The sequence below is a fragment of the Watersipora subatra genome, chromosome 8, assembly GCF_963576615.1.
Source record: "Watersipora subatra chromosome 8, tzWatSuba1.1, whole genome shotgun sequence".
In the NCBI taxonomy this organism is placed as follows: Eukaryota; Metazoa; Bryozoa; class Gymnolaemata; order Cheilostomatida; family Watersiporidae; genus Watersipora; species Watersipora subatra.
The window spans coordinates 40,184,911-40,201,937 of NC_088715.1; positions in this window are offsets into that span (position 1 = coordinate 40,184,911).

The following is a 17,027-nucleotide window of genomic DNA, read 5'->3' on the forward strand; positions in this document are numbered from 1 at the left end:
ACACAGAGGACAAGCTTCCTTGAGTTCTTCTGATGAGTTCTGGTTCTCCCTGGCACTTTTCCTGTCAGTTGGTCCTCTGTCTCTTCAGCTCGATGAGCTCACACTGCCAACAGTTCTTACTGGTCTGTCTGCTGAGCCTATTGGCGTTTCTGCAGCAAAGTCTGGCTCAGTGTTCTAGTGTATACTGAAACTTTTGCTAAAGTTTCCAACCATCTGGCTACCTGGTTAATGGGCTTTTTTCATTGGCATACCCATTGGTGAGATGTGTAGTCTGTTCAGAGAAGGAATGGCCTACCATATAGGTGAGACCAGAAGTGTTTTACGGCCTTTACTCCGGCAAGCAGCTTTCTTCGGTTACAAAGTAATTTCTCTCGCAAGATAGGCATTCTTTCAGCTCATCAACTCAGTGAGTTACGGGGGAGATACGGTGTTGGAAGTAGACAAGTTGTTAAAGGTAGATAACTTGATGGAGGTAGGTAAAATGTTGGAGGTAGCTATGGTATTTGAGGCAGATAAGTTGTAAGGTAGATAAATTCTTGGAAGTAGATTAGGTATTAGAGGTAGGTAATGTGTTGGGGGTAGATAAGTGTTAGAGGTAGGTAAGTTGTTAAAGGTAGAAAATTGTTGGAGTTAGGTAATATATTGGAGGTAAATACGGTGTTTAAGGTAGACACATCGCATGTCATTGCACGCCACATTATAGTTCATACTTCCATGTATAATACTTTGTGAATAGATATTTATTATTTGGACTTCATTGAAGATCACAATACCTCCTCATAGCCTCATAATTTTATCATGAACAGTGGTAATTACATGTCTCACAATCTAAGTCCAATTCATTACCAAAATTTGATAAATGCAGAGAAGTATAACACAGGTCATGATTTCAAAGAGCCTCTGAATACTTGAAAGGTGTTTGCAAAGCTTTCAAGTCATTTCCGTGGTAGACCGTCTAGTAAACATTTTCACCAACCATATGGTACTAACTACCCATCACTGAAGCTCTATTGTGTCATGTAATCTCATCCCTTTGCTGGAAAAAAATATGCAACAGAGTATCACAGCTAACTATGACCACACTTCTTGGCTTCAAGTTGTAGCGTCGGAATATCATTGGCTCCACCGCAAGACTAAACACATTGCTACTTACTTTGTTATATGCTTTAGATTGAGTAGAAAAACACTGTTTGAATGATTAATGTTATTTAATGTTTAAATAATCTGTGGAGAGCTTAATTTTTCTAGACATAACTTTGTAAAGGTTACGGATGTATCTACTCAAGAGCATTGTGGAGAACTACCAATATATGCAAATTTAGTTTTTAGTTTGTCGTTTAACAAAGTTTTTTCATGAATAACTTATATTAATTTGCGATGCCGAGAGTAGTTGTTTAGGCAAGCATATGTAATCACAGCTAGTGCCACTCAGTAAGTATCAATATAGTAACTGCAACCTCCTCGAAGGTCTGGTTATTAAGGTAATTTAAACTAACACATACCAATTTTATTGATATCGGATTGGCTACTCAATATTTCTATCTTAGCTAGCCTGATGCGTAAGGGAATTTTTTTTGCATATATGACAGCCCTCTACTAGATTTTAGTAAAAAAGGATCTCTGCACAATGTTCTACCTTCATATAGAACTCTTTCTGGTCAAACTTGCTTCAATATGTCAAAAGTTGCCTCAAGGCCCAGCCATTTTCAAAGTCAAAGCTAAAAGTTTCTAATCTTATAGACATTTTTGCACACTTTTATCCATCATATGCTTTATTTTAAACAGCTTTTGTTTTTACAATATTATAAAAACTAAAGCAGTCCTGAAAACCTGCAGAGCAGTTGTGAGTAGCAGTAGCAGCAGAACGGTTTATATAGCCTGATCCATTTTAAGAACTTGTTTTATTTACCACTCGAATATAGGAACTAGTGCACTGCGGCCCACCAGCAGAGTTGATATAGGTGAGCTGGGGCCCACCTGCTGAGTTGATATGAGTGTGCTTTGGCCCACCAGCTGAGTTGATATGGGTGTGCTGTGGCCCACCAGCTGAATTGATATGGGTGGGCTGTGGCCTATCAGCTGAGTCCATAGACAGAGGTTAGTATCATCAGCCAAGGCTCAACACAAACTATGGAGAGGAAACAACTTCAGCTACTTCTGAAATCAAAGAATTTAAAAAGTTAGAAAACTCGCTATCTGTGTGTAATGGTTGTCTACTCTATGGAAACAGAGTAGTAATTCCTACCAGCTTACAAAAAGAAGTACTGGAGATATTGCATCTCGGACATTTTGGGATACAAAGGATGAAGCAGCTAGCACGCACAGCAGTATAATGGCCTAAAATGGATGCTGACATTGCGGAGGCAAGCAAGTTGTGTACATCGTGTGCTGAAAATCAGAGACTACCTTCAAAGTATCCTGTACATCCGTGGATGCTACCAGAGAAACCATGGAGCCGTTTACACTTAGATCATGCTATCAACTTTATAGGAAGTAACTGGCTAGTTCTCACAGATGCTTACACTAAATATCCTTGCATTCACAGGACCAGTTCTACATCGACAAAATCAACTACTGATCTTTTAGAACAAGATTTTTCACACTCTGGCTATCCACATACATTAGTTACAGACAATGCTACTACCTTTAAATCAGAAGAGTTTCAACAGTGGTGCAAAGAAAGAGGAATTACACATTTATCAGGAGCTCCTTATCATCCTAAAACAAATGGAGCTGCTGAGAGAATGGTGCAATCGTTTAAACAAGCTTTGAGGAAGTCTACCCTACCACCTAATGCGGCATTATTAGAATTCCTGATGCATTATAGAAGAACACCTTTAGAGACTGAATATTCACCAAGCCAACTGCTACATGGAAGGCAAATCCAATGCAAAATTGACACAATTATTCCATCACCAGCCCATTCGGCTCAAGGAAAACAATCTAAAAATACACAGCTTCTGAATGACACAGTAAACAAGATTCACAGCTATCAAGTTGGAGATCCATGCTATGCATTATACTGTGGCCCTAGAAGATCTAATCAGCCTCGATGGGTTCCAGCATTAGTTACTAAAGTCTATGGCCAGCAAAGTGTTAATGTTAGAGTATGGCCACGCGGACCTACATGGAGGAGACATGTAGAACAACTACAACCTAGATTTAGCACAGAAGAAGACCTACACCCTGGAGATATATTTCAAACATCAGATAAAAATAGCGACAGGCTACCTATCCCGGTACCTCCCAAAGAACCAGTGCGTCAACCAAAGAGACCAAACCCTAGACATCCTCTACACAGTAATTATGGACCAGATAATCCACGTAGATCATCTAGAAGGAGACAGCAAACACAATTTTATCCGTAACGTTTCGTCTGTTCATATTATCCCCAGACTAGTGAGGAGGTGTTAGATTGCCATCATAAAGCTTAAGTCAAGCTAACTTTGCGCTATCTATTCTAATATAGCTAAATATTCTAATACAAGTAATGCTTTTGTTTAGCTATTTATTACATAGCCATAGCTCAGGCTTATATAAACTAGGTCTGTAAGGCAACAGTGCAATACATACTATAAGAGTGAATAAACCACATCTTGTGCTATTATTCATACAGGAACATAACAAACTCACTGTCAAACTCAACATCTGGTCCAACAGGTAGCCGACTAAGAGCATCTGCATTCCCATGTTTGTTAGTCTTTCTATATTCAATTTCATATTCATATTGACTGAGTAAGAGAGCCCATCTTGCTAATCGGTTAGCAGCAAGTGCAGGAGTTCCTTTGTTAGGTGCAAACATAGATGTCAATGCTCGATAGTCAGTAACGATGGTGAATTTTCTGCCATAGAGAAATTGGTGAAACTTCTTCAACGCAAATATGATAGCTAGTGCCTCTTTTTAAATCTGACCATATTTTCTTTGGGTTGCCGTCAATGTTTTAGAAGCATGCATAATAGGTCTTTCACTATTATCCTCATATCTGTGAAATAAGACAGCTCAAATTCCTTTTTCGGAAGCATCACATGCTATTCCTATAGGCAGCTTCAATTTGAAATGTGTAAGAACTGTGTCAGCAGTCAGCAGTTGCTTTAGTTGAAGAAAACTGGTTTCCTGTTCTGCACTCCACTTCCACTGGCACATTTTATCTAGTTAGCTAATGTAATGGTTCTGTAATCATGATAGTTAGGTAGGAATTTGCTGTAGAACCGTACTGATCCAAGGAATGAATGTAAACTGTTTATGTAGTAGGTGCAGGCATCGTTTTAACAGCATCTGCTTTTAGTCCTTAAGAAATTCTTTTGCTGAAAGGTTATGACCAAGATATTCTACCGAGGGTTGAGCAAACTGGCATTTTTTTTTTACGACATCATAAACCTTTCTCATTCAGTCTTGCAAGTAGTCGCAAATTCTGTAAATGACTTGTAGCATCAGTACACTAACCAGTATATCATCTAAATATACAGCTACCCCTGGTAGATCAGCTGTCAATTGTTCCATTATCTCCTAAAAAATCCAGGTGCTGACTGATTCCCAAACGGAAGTCTCATCGTAGTAGTACTCCTTTTTGAGTGCTAAGAGCAAGCTTTTTCTGACTGTTTGGTTCCAGGGGGATTTGGTTGTATGCATCAGCTAGATCAATTTTAGTATATCCGTATCCTCCTCTTAACTTGTTCATCCGGTCTTCGGGTAGAGGTATAGGCTGTCGGTGAGTTTCTAATTGTGGATTGACTGTTTGCGAGTAGTCCTCCACATACTCTGATCGATTTTTGATGACTGTTAGAAAGTTGCGCTTTCCTGACCGGAACTACAGGCGTACCATATTGATTAAACGGTACTGGTTTCCAAATTCCTCTTTGAATTCCAGTTTCATAGGCTAGATTTAATTCATCTTGAATAGCAAATGGCACAGGTCGAGCTTTGTGAAACACTAGTTTTGCATCTGCTTTGAATCTTATTTCTAGCTCGTAATCCTTTAGACAAGCCTAGATCGTTGTTAAATAGATCAGGAATTCATTGCAGAGTTGCTCACAAGATTGTTGTAGACTTTTGTCAGCTGTTTCCTGGTCTACTACTTTACAAGTCGTAGTAGTTTGTTGACTGAGCAGGTTGTCTATTGATATCCCCAATAGTTTGATTGCTTCTCTTCCTATCAGGTTGAGATTTGGAACCCGGCTAACTACGAAGTTTAAAGCAATATGATTTCCCTTTACGGTTTTAGTATTCAGCTGGCACTGTCCAATTATTTCAATCGGATGTTTTGAAGCAGATTCGTAGTTTGTCGTTGTTGTAGAGAGTACAGGTTTTCCAAGTTTACACCAGACTTCCTCAGTGATGAAGTTGTCACAGGCTCCTGTATCTAACTCCATCTCTACGATCTGTTCCTCTATCTCAATACTCTTTTGAAGTTGTTCTATATGTATTCTTCGAATAGTTTTAAGCTGTTGTTTTGGTGTAGATTTCTGTGCTATAGGCCTTTTATTAGTAGTTGCTTTTCCTTTTTGGCAGGCAACTCCTAGATGTCCTAACTTCTGGCAAAAATTACATGTAGCATATCTGTATGGACATTCCTTAGCAGTATGTGTAGTTTTATTGCATCTGTAGCAATTGAAAGTTGTCTGTCTTGCTTCTTTGTAGTTTGAAGTTCCTGTTGGTGTCTTAGTTCTATGATCTGGTTGTACCTTGTTGACTCTTTGGTGCTCTCCATATACGGTTTCCTTGGCTATCTTGGCTGCATCCTCTGTTTCTGTCGCAGTTTCAATAGCTCTTTTAAAAGATAGCTCAGTTTCTTTAACTTTGAACAGTGCTTTGAGAACTGCTTCATTATTTACTGAGCAGACAAACCGTGTTCTCATAGCTTCATCTATTGGATCATCAATATTAGAAAAATCACATGTGGTCCCTTCCTGCCTAATTCTATTCGCTAATTCATGAATAGTTCCTCCAGGTTTCTTTTTCATAGTACTCCAGAATTTATAACGCTCGGGTACTAAAAATCGTGTGGGATCATATTGTTCTTTTAAGAAATTATCTATTTCCTCCATGGTAACTTCATTTATAAGTTTTGGAGTCTCCAGTTGGCCAGCCATGTTGCTGATCTGTTTGTAGAGAACAGGTGACTGATTAATTCAAAACACGTTAGCTTTTCTCTCTTCAGGTATTGAGTGAGCTGCTACAAAAGTGTCATATCGATTCATGTTATCAGTCAATAGTTCGGTAGCTGGATCATACTCTGAAAACTTGGGTAAGGCTGCCTATGGTGCTAGCTTAGCTGCTGTCTCGGTTTGACCTTTCACCAGTAGTTCCATGAGTTTCTTATTTTCTTCCAGATAAGCTTCTTGTTGTTCTTGATGAGCTTTTTGTTGCTCCTCCATCTTTTGGTTTTGAGCTGTAATTACTTCAATTAACTTATCCACTTCCGAAGACATACTTGTATACACTGAGAATGCTGTATAGGTTCCGGGTTATATTCTTGTAAGAATCTCAGTTGTACTGCTCAAGAATATCCCATCCTTGTCGCCAATAACTTCTGTTATGTTCCTGTATGAATAATAGCACAAGATGTGGTTAATTCACTCTCATAGTATGTATTGCACTGTTGCCTTACAGACCTAGTTTATATAAGCCTGAGCTATGGCTATGCAATAAATAGCTAAACAAAAGCATTACTTGTATTAGAATATTTAGCTATATTAGAATAGATAGCGCAAAATTAGCTTGACTTAAGCTTTGTGATGGCAATCTAACACTATCTCATGCATTATATATCTGACTCATATGACTTAGAGGCTACCCTAGCAGCTCGTTACTCCTGTTGCTTTTAATTATGCTTTGATGTTGCTGTAGTCATACATGTAATGAGTTATCTATCCTTGTGGCAGTGAAAAGATAAATCTCATCACTATAGTGTTGAAGCATTGTATTCTGCAGCAAATGCATAGCAGTGTGCAGTAAAGTATAAAAATTGAAGTTGTGTTGTTTCCAAACGAGAGCTAGTAACAAGTTTCTGCAGAAGGTGCAGAAAAAAACATGTAGATGCTGACAGGATTATTTTAGTGGGCAATCCACTCGCTCAGTGTCAAATCTGTTGCAGCGATAATATAATTATGATACTCGTCATTCTCTCGAACTTGAAATTAGTGAAAACTATCTAAACAGGAAAAGCTAGATTTGGTTAGTTTTGTAACAGGGAAATATTATTTTTTTTATCTATATAGCAGCAAAGTGTTCGACTAGCTCACCACTTCATTAATTTGTTTTTTTCTAAGTACATGTTATTTGTCATATGAACTCAGTTCATAACATTGGAGTGAATCTTTACATCCAATATAGCTAGCTTAAAGATATGCATCGATCACTCACCATTAAACTGGTCTCTGACAAAGCTGCGTGGCACATAGCTACGTGTAACTGGCACATAGCTACGTGTCACTGGCACTGTCTCTACACAAGACCAGCTGAATCACAGGATTAAGGCAATGTAATGTGAATCTCATCCCCATTCATGGTCTAGCACATCAATCCTCTGTGCTCTAAGTTCTTTTTTACAAAAAGTGTATCATTTTGATTAATGTGTTTGTTAGCGGAGGTGACACAGCTTGGCAAGTCCTTGCCTAGAACTCTCCAGATAGTCCAAGATCAATAGGCCTATAACATGACAGGTTGGCAGGTGTTTACGCCTTCCCTCGATGTTAGTTAGATGCTCAAGCTATCTAGCTAATAAATATGCTCTAGTTTGAAGTACTTGTTTTCTCATTATGAAGGATCTCAAGGAAGCAGGACCATGGCTGTAAACTCTGTTCAATAATTTCCACGGTGCTTTGGCTAAGAATCATCAAATATCTTCAAAAATACCTCCAAATGTTGGAAATCAAAACATACTTTACAGAATGTAAAAACTGCAGTTAGATGAGACAATACAGAGTAAGAATCATCCAAGATATTTTGATATAATTTTTGCTTTTGTAGTTGGATGGTTCTGCTCAGGCCTATGAGCAGCAGTGAGCAAAGAATTGACAGCAAAAGCAATCATTTGGAGTCAGGCTGCCTGACAGTTGATTATCTGAAAGTGAACTGAGAGTATTGCTGTCTGACAGTTGATTATCTGATGGTGAACCAAAAGTACTACTGCCTGACAGTTGACTATCTGATGGTGAACCGAAAGTATTGCTGCCTAACAGTTGATTATCTGATGGTGAACCGAAAGTATTGCTGCCTGACAGTTGACTATCTGATGGTGAACCGAAAGTACTGCTGCCTGACAGTTGATTATCTGATGGTGAACTGCGAGTATTGCTGTCTGACAGTTGATTATCTGATGGTGAACTGAGAATATTGCTGCCTGACCGTTGACTATCTGATAGTGAACTGAGAGTATAATTGCTGAGAATACATATTAGCAAGTTTTGTACCTGCCCAAAGAGACTAACTTGTAAATAAAGGTCTAGGTGCTTGTTCTCAATCAACCCTCTTAAAGCTTGTGAAAGATTCATTTTTGGATTTGGTTTAACAACGCTTTGTGGCGCTTGTCATTCTGCTGGAGTTGGCACCAAAGCCATCCTTGTGCAATCCTCTTCTTCAGTGGGTTAGGCAAGCATGTCGAAACAGATAAAATAATTGATTTTGAATTCAGTTGACATGCATGAAAGACCAACCTTTATATATTGCCCTGTTGTTTCATATGTCGTATGTTAATGGCATCTCTTAATACAAAGGTTCCGCACTCATTGGCTGATCTCCACATTTGCACCAAACACAATGATTCAAAGTTGCGGCTTTCAAGGTTTCCTATCGAGTCGAGTCAGCAGAATGCATCACTCAACTGTCTTCTTGACAAAGAAGCATTCTAAGGTTCTATCACAGATAGTTATTGCCAATGCCAATGCCTTTGTTGAACATGCAGACAGCTTATCAGCTGGGCTTGTTATGGTAGAGATATCACTAACAGCTTCACATAGACTGTGTTTAAATGCAACAATGAATTCTTACTTTTTTCGATTGCTTTTGTGCAAAAGCTTGCTTGTAAAAAAGATAAAACTAGCAATACATACTGAGTACTACGCACTACTAGCAATACATACAGAGAACTAAACACTACTAGCAGTACCTCTTGAGTACTACACACTACTAACAATACATACTAAGTAGCCTACTACTCACTAGTAGCAATACACACTAAGTACTGCATACTACTAGCACTACATACTCAGTCCTAAACACTACGAGCAATACATACCGAGGACTACATACTACCAACATGCTGAGCATGGTGCATTACTCATCTAATCTGGTCTGTGCATACTTCCAGAGTCTGCTCTACAAACAACTTAAATGTTATGCACTACAAACTGCTTGTATTATTATATATATCATATATTATGTATATACATAATAGAATATATGTATATATAGTATGTATATACACTACTGAGTTATTAGGCACTATGCATTAATCATTTACTCAACGCTGTATACATACCAGGCTCTCCTAAAATCCTGTAACTCAATGTACAATAGCACTGTTAACATCCTGTAACTCAATGTACAATAGCACTGTTAACATCATGTAACTCAATGTACAATAGCACTGTTAACATCATGTAACTCAATGTACAATAGCACTGTTAACATCATGTAAGGATAAAAACTAGAAGAACCTTTGACAAATTCAACTAAATATTTGCGCTTGTGAGAGGCCTTACTTAAGCTGCTCGAATGGAGAGCCATCTTGGTGCTAGCCAAGAATGGGTCTGAAATAATATTAGGTACAATGAAAAATGGGAGTTCAGGAATGCTGTGAACTTAAGGAATGACTTTAACAGTATTTAATGGAGAGATTTATTTAAAGATACTAAAGTAAGAGAAACATAAAAATGTCTGTGCATATTTGGAATCTGTGAAGCGAGTCTAGCGGGCATTGAAACAACAAGAGACAAAGCTTACACGGTGACGTTATCGAGCTTACATGTTGAGGCCTTCTTGTCTACCAAAAAATTTATATACAGTATTGGAGTGGGAACTGGCCAATGTGGACACGGGTGAATGCTGTCATGTAAGCAAGTCCCTTTGATTCTTCCTCTGAGAATCAATTGTTTTGCCTAACGACATTACATGGTATTTCAAGGATCATTGGGCCTGTTTATGCAGCCTCACAATCTTGTCCATATACATGTTTGTATAGTACGGCATGTTAGCTAGGTCTATCTACACATCATACAGTGTATTAGCTAGGTCTATCTACATATCATACTGTGTGATAGCTAGGTATATCTACATATCATACTGTGTGTTAGTTAGGTCTATCTACACATCATACTGTGTGTTAGCTACGTCTATCTACATATCATACTGGGTGTTAGCTAGGTCTCTACATATCATACAGTGTATTAGCTAGGTTTATCTCTGTATCATACTGTGTGTTAGCTAGGTGTATCTACATGTCATACTGTGTGAGATAGCGTATATCTCATTAAAACTTATGTGGTAATATTTTAAAATCCTAACACTATCTTGATAATGCCATACAAGACATTTCATGAAATCCTTCTATGATACTTGTGTTGTTGCTTCATCTCATCGACACCTTGGTGGTTCTTGCAAACAACCCCTCTCAATTCATTTGACCTATATAGTATAAATTAATGTCACACCCTTCTCATTCTACCTGTGACTTACATACTACCTCCTACTTTACTCTTTATTCCTCCACACCATCCGCCCTCTACACCATCCGCCCTCTACACCATCCGCTCTCTACACCATCTGCCCTCTACAAAATCCGCTCTCTACACAATCCACCCTCTACACCATCCGCCCTCTACACCATCCGCTCTCTACTCCATCCACCCTCTACACCATCCACCCTCTACACCATCCACCCTCTACACCATCCGCTCTCTACACCATCCACCCTCTACACCATCCGCCCTCAACACCATCCATCCTTTACACCATCCACCCTCTACACCATCCGCCCTCCACATCATCCGCCCGTTACACCATCCGCCCTCTACACCATCCGCCCTCTACACCATCCGCCCTCTACAAAATCCATCCTTCACATCATCCCCCCGTTACACCATTCGCCCTTTACACCATCCGCCTTCTAAACCATCCACCCTTTACACCATCCGCCCTCTACACCTCTCGCCCTCTACACTATTCACCCTCTTCACCATCTGCCCTCTACGCCATCCGCCCTTTACACCATCCGCCCTCTACACCATCCGCCCTCTACACAATCCGCCCTTTACACCATTCGCCCTCTACACCAGCCGCCCTCTACACAATCCGCCCTCTACACCATCCGCCCTTTACATATACATTCAATAAGCTCACTCTTATTTATTTCTAGTCTAATGATTCATTGCTTAGTATATTCAGTTGCTTGTCAGACTGTTCTGAGAAGCTCACACTTTCCTTTATTGAGTCTACACACAGTTTAAGTAGATTTACTCTTTACATCTGTCCACCACATTGTACAACACAACCAAATGTTAATTTGAAAAGTGAAACTCTATGGCACTCGTGAGTTAGATGCTCCATTGTTCAGTCTCAGGTCTTACATCGATTTAGACACATGAATAATCAAATAATGAGTATGAGTGGTTCGCACTGCTAGTGCTTGTATTTTCGGTAAGTATGGCTTAGATTACTGACAGCCAGTCAATGCAATTTTAATCATCTGCTACAAGTTCTTCTAGCAACCAAGTTTCATTTTGGGCCATAAAGCAAATGCACATATTATTTGTTGTTTACCCTTTAAAGCTAACTTATTTTGAAGCGACAGAAGTCAGATTTTTTAGAGCCTGTTCATTAAATATAAGCCAGGATGTTAGTAGTAAGCGTATATTTGCCTGTTGTTTTCATAATTTTAGAGTTGCATTTTGTACACATAAATATTGTAATAAAAGAACTGAACTAAAGCAAGAATACATACAATAACGGTATTGTATGGTGGTCAAACAGACAAAATTGTTAAAGATCAGACAACAGCAGTACGTAATTATAAATGCTCATATACTGACCTTAAACTGTACATAAACTGTGCAAAAACCGTATGTAACCCGTGTGTGGACTGCACACAAACAGGCGCAAGCCGCGCGCGATGTGCACGCATTTCGCGCGCGATTCGTGCGCAAACCACGCGTACTCCACGTAAACTGTACGTATACAGTACGTAAACCGTACGTAAACCGTACGTAAATCGTACATAAACCGTACGTAAACCATACATAAACTGAACGTAAACTGCACATAAACTGTACATAATCTGTACATACACTGTACGTAATCAGTACATAAACTATATGCCTGCATCAAGACTGTGATTGATTACGTCTATAAGATTCTATCTTTTACCAGTCTGATGACGAAGCAGTTGTATTTCGTACTTCAGCTTAGCTAGCCAGTTTTCATCAAAAACAGGAACTTGTATGAAGAGATTGCAACAAACCACAGCCTGTGTTTAAAACAAGTTCTTAACAATGACTCTTGCTTCAGCCCATAAGTCTCTAGAAGGATATAAGCTGAATTGAAAGACAATCGGCATATAATTCAAATGATGTGGTTTACATGTTAATTGGTTTTAGAGGGTGAGCTAAGGATCCTTTCATCTCAGCCCCTTCATCACAATAGTGGAGAATCGCTAATGAATAGGAAATCTGGCAAGGTAGCCCATGACTCCTTTTTGAGAAAACACTAAACAATAGAGGCGGTGCAAACGATAGAGATGCCCATATATGATACAAACCATAAATGTGTCCATAGATGATGGAAATCTTGTATTTATAGAAGCCAAACCTCAGAGTATCATAGTAATGTAGGTTAGTAAAGATCTATTTCTGTAGTTCAGTCAACAGAACAATCATCTGTTTATCTAGATGAGTGAGACAAAAGCATAAAAAAACATAAAAATTATTTAGTCAGATGATTATTGATGATTATCAGGAAATTGAACAAGCTTATTATATTGTTACTTTAATTACTTATTATTAAACTTATCAGTGTTTGTAAAAAATCAAATCGTACGATCTTAATTTTAGGTTGAACTTTAAGTTTGTTTACAACAGACATTTGAGTTTATCTATTGCGACCTCTCAGCTCAAAATATTTCAAATGTTTAGTTAGCCAGATATTAAAGTTCCTTGAAAAATGACCTGGTGCTAAACCCACAGCACGTTATAAAGATGCTCATTGAAAATAGAATTATATGGTGCACACCTCTCTGTAATAAACGGTAAACTTACTTGATGTATACGGCCCTTTTATAGAAGGTAGACTTACTTGATGTATATAGCCATTTTATAGAAGGTAAACTTACTTGATGTATACGGCCATTTTATAGAAGGTAAACTTACTTGATGTATACGGCCATTTTATAGAAGGTAGACCTATTTGATGTATATGGCCCTTTTATAGAAGGTAAACTTACTTGATGTATACGGCCCTTTTATAGAAGGTAAACCTACTTGATGTATATGGCCCTTTGATAGAAGGTAGACCTACTTGATGTATGTAGCCCTTTTATAGAAGGTAAACTTACTTGATGTATACGGCCCTTTTACAGAAGGTAAACCTACTTGATGTATATGGCCCTTTTATAAAAGGTAAACCTACTTGATGTATACGGCCCTTTTATAGAAGGTAAACTTACTTGATGTATACGGCCCTTTTATAGAAGGTAAACCTACTTGATGTATATAGCCATTTTATAAAAGGTAGACATACTTGGTGTATATGGCCATTCCATAGAAAGTTGAATTACTTGGTGAATACTTGATGAATATTTTATAGAGGTTAATTTTGCTTGTGTATTTGGCCATTTTATAGAAAGTAAGACTTACTTGGTATATGTGGCCTTTTGTAAAGGGTGTATACAGACTTTTTAAAGAAGGTAGACTTATTTAGTACATAATTGAGATTTCATAGAAGGGAGACTGAGATGGTGCACACTATCATTATGCTAGAATACTTGATAAACTAGACAGTAGAAGCATTGTGCAGGGCAATTGGCGTTTTAATAGAATAATAAGCATGTATGATTGGTCAAAACAAACCAAGCAGTTCAAAAATTACATTTAGTTTGAGCCCAACACTGTCAAGGTTGTTGAGAAGTGGGTATTCAAGTAAAATCGGTAGCCACTAGCAAGATTCGCTGAATGTGCCATTCAAGCATTTGGGTAAACATCTAAATCACTTGAATTGAATCTAAATCACTTGAGTTGAATCTAAATCACTTGAGTTGAATCTAAATCAGTTGAGTTGAACACAAAAGAAATCTTTTGCTTGAAACTACATTTAAAACTATTAGTCTACCTATTAAAGTGGTTACTGTTAACAATAGGATATATAATAAGATATATACGGAGATATACACCGAGATATACAAGAATACACTGATATATACAATAATACACTGATATATACAAAAACACACTGATATATACAAGAATATACTGAGATACACAAGAATATACTAATATATACAAGAATGTACTGATGTATACAAGAATATATTGAGATACACAAGAATATATTGAGATATACAAGAATATACTGAGGTATATGAGAATATACTGATATAAACTATAATATACTGAGATATACAAGAATACACTGATATATACAATAATGTAATGACATATACAAGAACATACTGATATATACAAGAATATACTGAGGTATACAAGAATACACTGATATATACAAAAATATACTGAGATAGACAAGAATACACTGAGATATACAAGAATATAGTAAGATATATAAAAATACTTTGAGATATTGCATAGATTGAGCTACTAATATTTGAAGTTAATTGTTTTTAAATTGTTTGCCAGACTAGAGACGTGTGCGCTCGATTAAACTTCTAATGACATCTCTCATGACGTTCATCGCTACACAGTGACTTTTTAATGTAAAGGAATGACAAAGAATGCAAGATAAAGCTGCCAGCTAAAAAATAGAGCTCGCATTGTTGCGCCAAGATTCAATTAAGATGTTTCTATTGCTGCTGGTCTTGCTTGCTAGATTTGGTGCTGCCGCAAGATAAGATTAAGTTGTTCCTACTGCTGCTGGAGTAGAAACATCTTAATCTTATCTTGATGTTCCTACTGCTGGAACATGATACAATACGATGCATTGTGATGTGCTACAATAGAATGAAACATGATACAATACGATGCATTGTGATGTGCTACAATAGAATGGAACAAGATACAATACGATGCAATGCAATGTGCTACAATAGAATCTAACATGATACAATACGATGCTATACGATGTGATGCAATACAATACAGCAAGAATCAAGAAAATATAATGCAAAATCAAAAAACACTAAACTATACAGTACTATAAAATGTAATATAATACAATATGCTACACTATTGAATACCCTATAACATGATACATTGCAATGCTATACAATATCACAGTTGAATGCAGGAGTATGACACGATACAGAAATTATGACACAAAAACAGTTTTCTAAACAAAATGAATCGTAGGTTAATATGAGAGTTTATAAAATTAAAAATGCATATAGTTCATCTGTTTAATTTCATCAACCATTAAATGACTAGCATAGATACCTAATTAAATAGAAACATACAGTAGATACATAAATACATACTGTAGGTACATAAATACATACTGTAGGTACATAAATACATACAGTAGGTAAATAAATACATACAGTAGGTAAATAAATACATACAGTAGGTACATAAATTCTTACAGTAGGTCCATAAATACATACTGTAGGTACATCAATACATACAATATGTACATAAATACATACTGTAGGTGCATAAATACATACTGTAGGTACATAAATACATACAGTAGGTACATAAATACATACTGTAGGTACATAAATACATACAGTAGGTACATAAATACATACAGTAGGTACATAAATACATACAGTAGGTACATAAATACATACAGTTGGTACATAAATACATACAGTAGGTACATAAATACATGCTGTAGATACATAAATACATACTGTAGGTACATAAATACATACTGTAGGTACATAAATACATACAGTAGGTAAATAAATACATACAGTAGGTACATAAATTCATACAGTAGGTACATAAATACATACTGTAGGTACATCAATACATACAGTACGTACATAAATACATACTGTAGGTGCATAAATACATACAGTACATACATAAATACATAATGTCGCTACATAAATTCATATTGTAGATACATAAATATATTCTGTAGACACATAAATACATACTGTAGGTTCATAAATACATACAGTAGGTACATAAATACATACAGTAGGCACATAAATACATAGATACAACGACTAGCATATACAATTTCTAGCATATATAATTACTAACATAGAGCAAATAATACGTTCATTTTAAGATGCATGCTTTTATTACAAAAAGCAAAACAGTCGAAACATCAGACTTCCTGAGCCATAAAACATTGAGACTGTCAAGTGAACCACCAAATGAACTGCCAAATCGTCAAATCATTAAACCGCTGAAGTCCTAAACCACTGAACCACCGACCTGTCGTCTTGCCAACTCACCGAACTGTCAACTAGCCGAACTATCATACCACTGACTCACTGACCTGCTGAATGGTAAATCCGCCGAACCGTCAAATTGTTGAACTGTCAAACCGCCGAACAGGTAAACTGCTGAACCGACTAAACGCCAAACTGCTGAAGCGCTGGTTTGGTGAAGAAGTCAACCACCAAACAGTCAAACTGGTGAACCAGCAAACTGTCAAAAGAGCAAAAAACGGTCAAACTGTCAAACCACTGAGCTGCCGAACTGCTGAACCACAGAACCACTACACCACTGAACCACCACACCGGTTAACCGGTGAACCGGTGAACCGGTGAACCGGTGAACCGGTGAACCGGTGAACCGGTGAACCGGTGAACCGGTGAACCGGTGAACCGGTTCACCTACAAACCAGCCGACTGGCAAATCGGGAATTGGTGACTTAACGAACAAGCGAACTACTGAACCGCCAAATC